We start from the raw sequence: 7,304 nt of genomic DNA, 5'->3' as shown, positions 1-7,304 counted from the left end.
CCCCGTTCCCTCCTTTCCCTTTCTTGGAACCGGGGAGACTCCCTCTCCGCCGCTCGGGGAGAAGCGCTATTCCCCCGATGCACGGTTGTCTTTCGGTTGAGGAGCTTGCGACTGGCCGCATCTCAATTCAGCCGCTGAGACCGCCGCACGCCGTCCCCCTGTTGCGCCCGGCCTTTGTGTGCGACTGACCGCCCCAGGGCCCGAGCGCGGATCCACTCTGGGTGAGCTGAACTCTTATCAGCCTCTTTTGTGGTTCCCACACTGTGCGGTTTATTTCACCCCAGACATGCGGAATGCTCCGCCGCTGAGGTTTTGTGTTGTATTTGTATGTGTTGTTGCTGTTGTTGTCCAGTTGGTATATTTGTACACCAAGGTGAATAAACACCTTAGGTCGAGACTCAACCTGTCCCCACTGGCCTGAACCCGCCGTGGTCGCAACTCACTGCGAACCGCGGGTTAGGGGTCACAGCTCTGACTGCTAGGGCTGCTGCGAAAGTGCTAGTGAGCGACTGCCGCTCCGCCGGCGCTGTGCGATCCAGAGAAGGGTCAGGTGCGCACGCGCGAGCCTGAGTAATACCCCTATACTTTAGAAATCTGACATTTTGTGATGAAATTGTAAAGGTTGGCAGGTATGTATTATAACATTAATGCAGAAAACATTCATTTTGTCATTAAAGAAAGTTATGTATGCATTCACTTTTTCATCTTCCCTCTTGTGCTTGGGCCTTCATTGGTCTACATTGTGCAACAGGTAAAATGATGTGAAATATAACTGATGACAAAGAAAATCCTAGCCTGCTAACATACGCCTACTCAGTACACTATTGACACGTCCTGATTTATTAAGCGTGCTCATCTGTCAATTCAGGCACAGAAGCAGGTAACTATAACTTCTGTTCTTGAGCTGAAACATACACAGCCATGCTGACATAGGAAACAACTTTCAGGAGGTCAATTATTGACACGCATTGCAAATAGTACTATGGATCAAACATGGGGCTGACCACAATGCCCTCGAACTCTTCCCAACATACACATATTTTCTAGCATCCTGGGCCAACCTTCTGACCATGCTTTGAAGCTGCTGTCAGGTTTCGAACCAAGCCCAATCTTTCTGGCTTTGTTCTTCTCCTCGTCTTGCCATTTGCCCCCTCATTTATGTTTGTCATATTGAGACAGATATGTAATGATTTTTCATTTGTGTGTAGTTTGAGCAAAGTCAGTTTCAAATAAAACAAGCAACTCAGCGATTTTTATGGCCTAATTGTTTTTGCACTGATTGATCAGGCAGACCTACCTGCATGGCTGCATGTATATGGCAACGGAGTTCTCGTCAGATGTTATGTGAATATTTAATTAATAAACTTTATATACAATTCTGCGCAGCACAGACCCATTGCGGCTGCAACTATACTGAGCTGCGTGGCTGTTCAGAGCATCATTACGGAATAAAATCTGCCAGTCTTTATTTAATAAACAGTCAACATAGGGAATAACCGAATAATATTTTGTATATTGTTCTAAATTTAAGTACTTTATGGCTTGCACTGTCGTGTTCTTATAGCTTTGGCAGGCCTAAAAATCTCAGCAGACCATCTAACTATGTGGAGTGATTTTTTAGCCATTACATATTCACTGCATTTGCCTGCTTTCCACATGGCTACCAATAATCAGTAGCTATCATGTCGGTTATTTATATTTGGAATTGGTGACTTGCCCAAAACCTCCTAGTACCCAAAAGAAAATAAAGCCATCGCATACATGCAACAAAAGTTTAATGCACCCATGGAAGGGAAAGTAAATCGTGAAGATTTACACAACGGCACAAGGGCCTAAAGTTCACAAAGCCAGGATGCCCCCAGAGGTGAATGACACAACCTGTCAGCCAAGCCCTTGGACCAGCCGCTGACCTGCCTATCGATGCGAAGGACAACTAAATGACAACTGCAAAGCTTGCAAGGCTGGGACGATAAATTATTTCAGTGACATCCATGTTGAAAGCCTAGCCCTTGAAGTAAACGGCATATAGAGCGCACACTTATCTCGCCACCACAACAATGACTGCTCCATAGCTCACAAGGCTGGGATAGCAAGTCTCATCGGAAGGCTGATCGTGCAGGCCTAGCCCTTAAAACGACCAGCTGTGTGCCTGCCAATATTCTGCGCCTTCATCGTGATGGGCACTCCAAGGTTTGCAAGGCTGGAACGCTGAGGTCATCCCATATGAAATTTGGAAGCTTTGCCCTTCAAGCATCCAGTACCACCATGGCAGTGTTAAGGATGGGAGGAACTGCAAGGATCACTGGTGTTTACTAACAATTATGTGGGAGTAATATTAGCAGACTAGAGCCAAAATGCAATGATATCCTTACTAAACTATTGGCATGGACTAGAGTAAATAAAATCAAAGTAAACCCAACTAAATCCAAAGCAGTTATTTTTTGTGCTCAGAATAAAGCAGGTCCTCCGGTGAATTCATTCATTTTACAAGGCCAGCATATAGAAATAGTCACCGAGTACAAGGTTCTCGGTGTGTATTTTTCTGCCCATCTAAAATGGGACGCTCATGCTGTTTACATCTCCAGAAAACTGTCTGCAGTTACAGGTGTAATCTCACGCTGCTGCACATTTCTTCCCACAAGCGCTAAACTACAAATATATTATGCCCTATTTTTTTCTCACATTAACTTTTGTACACTGGTATAGGCTACAAAACCTAAAAGAAATATGAACAAGCTTCTTGTATTGCAGAGGAAAATTATTTGCCTTATCGTTAACATTGAACCAACGTCGAGTGTTAATCCCACAATAGCATCATTCAATTTGATCCGTGTAGATAATATATATGAATTTCGTTTGTTACAGATAACTTACTTTTCTTCTACAGGTATGAGTAATTTCCTCACACAACTTCCCTTGAATATCATACGCCAATAGTTAACACTCGTTCTACTGACACTTGGTCCTTACCACAGTTTAGAACCGATTACAAGCTGCAATCCTTGCTCACAATCTGCCATTTTTTCTCAATAAACATAAAGATACTGCTGGTTTTAGTCGAAAATAACTGCGAACATACTTTGTGCACATGTGATCTGTATTTCTTCCTATGTCGTTTAAGAAAACTTCTGTGTTATTGCTGTACTTGATTTGATGCTGTACTTGATTTGATTTGATGACTACTTCTGTATTGGTATTGTTATTTCGTTCTGTCTGCTGCTGCCATGTAATGGTTTCTTGGGCCTTCGTCAAGCTGTTCGTACAGCTTTTAGCCCAGGTGACCATCCAGATACTTGCTGGAGAATAAAATATGATTTGATTTGATTTGAATTATGTAGCATCCTTGTCTGTGCACTCACGAGTGCCCTAGGGACCTAAAAGACTGAATTATGGGACATTGAGTGGCTGAGAAGTATGGGAATATTCTTGCACACTGACATCAAAGAAAAGTGATAGAATACTTGCATCTATGTCACAAATATTTGTTAAGTTCAACTTGGTTTGCTTTCAACAAGAGTGACGTAGAGGCTTGTGAATACATTGAACTGGACATCTGCTGCAGTAAAGTGAAGCTCGAGGTCTGATTGACCAAATTAGACAAGAAAGCACATTACACATCCGCTATGCCAACAGGGATTCTAATAAGCAGGCCATAGATAGAGCTGGGTTTGTTCACATGACTAGAGGATGTCCATTGATGAAGCTAAGTAACTCGGTCTAAAGAATGCTGCAAGAATTTAACACTACTTGAGTAGCGATATTCTCACAGCAAATAGATGCATTGCAGAAGCAACAGTCATAGCTCCAAAAGCACAGAAACTAAGAGGCGAATCTGAATTTGTGCCACAAAAGCCATTCTGTTCTCTGTCAGCAGGTCTGCTATGCTGTGTCGGTCAATGGGTGCTGTGTCTGCCCTGAAGACGGCGACAGCTTTCCTTTAACTGGGACTGACAGTCCATCTGGCACCACTGCTAAAGAAATGTTAAACATTTGTCCTAAAGACAAAAACGCAAAACAAAGCGGGGGGGGGGGGGATGAAGCTTGCAGAAAAACGAGACGAGGATTCTTTGATATAAAGTGTGGCAGTTAGGATCAGAACCAGAACGATAAGTCAAAGGAGAGTTTTTGCACTTTCGTGTGTGATCAAACAGACAGGCATCATACTGAAGGCATCAAGAAGAGCACAAGGATGAAGCGAAAGCACTTGGCAGCTTGGACAGACAGAGTCACGCACTTGAATGCAGAAAAATTGCAGGAAACAACTCAAGCACCCGAATGCAAGAAAAGAGTGAAAATAATACTTTATGGTAAAAAAAAAGGATTTCCTTTTGAACACTATAATAAAATAACACTGCCCCACTGTACGATACATAAAACATTATAAACAGCTCCAAAATTGCATAACTGTGCAAACTAAACCTGAAAGCCTGAAATAGATGGAATAAAATTTGTTCCTTGTGAGCAAATTGGCCATCCCGATTTGCTCACAAGGTTGGTTGCTACTCCTCATGCAGAAGCGATAACCGTATGTTGCTGGTCCTGCCGTGCCCACGGCGTTTGATGTGCATTGCATATGAATGCTTAATTGTGTGCACACTGCTCTTATGCGGTGATGTAGAAAGCAACCCTGGCCTTCCTGTTCAGGAAATGTTCGATAAAATCATGAAATCCCAAACCATCATACAGTAGGAAATTTCAGAACTGAAAGCTTTCCAAAGTAAGCTAGATATAACTCTCAGCCCCTTAGCAACAAGACTAGATCGTATAGAACATCTGTTTGGCGACTTCAAGGCCAGTATTGAACCACTTGCTCCAATCGAACAGCATATGAATTTGATAAATCAGTCATTTTTCCAAGCAACATCAAAAGCTCACTGACCTGGAGGATCGCAGTCGTCGCTCGAATTTGATTATACATGGCATAATGGAAGCTACCTCTGAAACTGAAGAGGAACTTAAAAATAAGGTGATTTCTGAGGTCTTTAAAAACACCTTGGTGTCTCAACATCATCCATTGCCTGTATGCATAGAATAGGAAAAGCAAATAGCAACTCATACCGACCTGTAATCGCATTCTTCCAAGATTTTAATGAAAAAAAGGCCCTGTATGCAAATGTTAGTAAACTTAAAGGTTCGGCTTTTTCCATACAAAATGATTATTCTAAGGAGACTCTAAGAAAACAAAAATTGCTCTGGGAATCTTGCAAAACCGAAAGGAAGGATGGAAAGAAGGCTTATCTCGTTCATGACAAGCTCAAAATCGGCAACAGCATATGTACGCTTGGAACGATTCAACTGAACAACGGATTAGCCTTTCTCCTCTCTTCTAGTAACTCTGATTGACAGACCACCTTAGATAACCCAGCTCTTCGTGACCTTGTTATATTAAACATGAATGCCCAAAGCATAGTGAACAAGGCAACTGCCCTTGAGATCGCTCTATTTACTCACAGCCCTGATATAGTTGTTATAACCAAGACTTGGCTTCACTGTGATATCACTAATGATTGCATCTTTCCTCCACCATACACTGTATTTAGGCATGATAGGGGGTCACGAGGAGGTGGCGTAGCCATTTTACTAAAACCGAATGTTTCCGCTACAGTTCTAAATTCACCAGAAAACCATGAAAGCCTTGCTCTGAAAATCACGTATCTTGGCTACACTTTCATCTTATGTGCACTGTATAGGCCCCCTAATTCAGATCTGGGCTATCTGCATAAGCTGCAGGATTTTTTGTTCAACTACAGAAATAAAAAATTGATACTTGCAGGGGATTTCAATCTGCCAACCATAAACTGGTCTAACGAAAACCTTGGATGTTCTGAAAATGCTGACGCTATCTATGATATAATGTTGTCCCACAACCTTCAGCAAATAGTCACCGAACCAACTAGAATACATGGTTCTACTGAGTCAATCTTAGATTTAATATTCATAAAACGCTCTTTTTGTGATTACACAGTATCTGTTCATGATGGGATATCTGATCACAAGTTAGTAATCATATCTTTACTTGTAGTCAATGGACGTATAGAAAAAGCAAAGCATAAGAACGTAAAAGATTATTCAAAAGCACAGGATGAATCCACCCTTGATTACTTGGAATTGGCTTATGAAAGCTTTGAGGGAACCAGTGTCACACAGTTATGGAACACGTTCAAGGAACACTGTAAATATTGTATCAATAGCTTCATACCCGATAAGAAGAAGCGCTTAAAGAAAGCAAATCCCTGGTAAATCGGCACATTATTTACCTAAAACGAAAGCTTAAATGGCTGAAAAAAGCTAAGAACGCCAGTTCTAGTCAGTTAGCTATTTTAGCAGAAGAGCTTTCTTCTAGCATTAAATCAGCAAAAAAAAACATTACTTTACAGAGAGTCTTCCACAATTTATGCGAAATGATCCCCATAAATTTTGGGATCACCTTCGAACTTCCCACAAGCAAATAAATCAAATCACTATATGTATAACAATGTGATTACGTGTTCTCAATCAATTGCTACGCATTTCAATGCCTACTTTCATTCTGTATTTTCTGAAGAAAGTGCCAATGAACATGTGTTTGACCTTCCACCTGAAGAATCAATCACTGTATCCTACGAAGGCGTTGTTGAATCCCTACTCCGGTTAGATACCAAAAGTTCGCATGGTCCAGATGACATACCAAACGCCTTCTTACGCCGTTATGCTGAATCATTAGCTCATTTCTTAACAAAAATTTTCTGTTTATCCTTATCATCTTTTTCATTGCCCCCCGACTGGCTAACAGCCAGAGTTGTGCCTGTGCACAAAAAAGGGGACCGCGCGTGTTTAAGCAATTACCGTCCGATTTCTTTGACGAGTACCTGCTGCAAACTAATCGAACACATAATCGCTAACCACATACCTGAAATATTAAACTCTAAAGGATGCTTGTCTCCATTTCAACACGGCTTTAGGAAAGGTTTTTCAGCTGTCACGCAGTTGGTTACTGCTATCCATAACTTTAGTTCCATATTAGATAAATCTGGACAACTGGACATAATTTTTTTAAACTTCAGCAAAGCGTTTGATAAAGTTCCCCATAATTAACTTCTTGAAAAACTGAAATTAATAGGCGTGTCCTTGACCTTAGTAAACTGGATTGCTTCCTACCTACAACATCAAACACAGTTTGTGGATATTGGTGGCATCTCTTCCACGTTACTTCCAGTGACATTTGGCGTGCCTCAAGGAAGTGTCCTAGGTCCACTGTTATTTTTGGTTTATATAAACGACATTGTGTGTTCCATTGATAGAAATGTTAAAATTGGTTTATTTGC

This window comes from Dermacentor variabilis, chromosome 6, assembly GCF_050947875.1.
Source record: "Dermacentor variabilis isolate Ectoservices chromosome 6, ASM5094787v1, whole genome shotgun sequence".
NCBI classification, from domain to species: Eukaryota; Metazoa; Arthropoda; class Arachnida; order Ixodida; family Ixodidae; genus Dermacentor; species Dermacentor variabilis.
Note: the sequence above shows the minus strand (reverse complement) of the source record.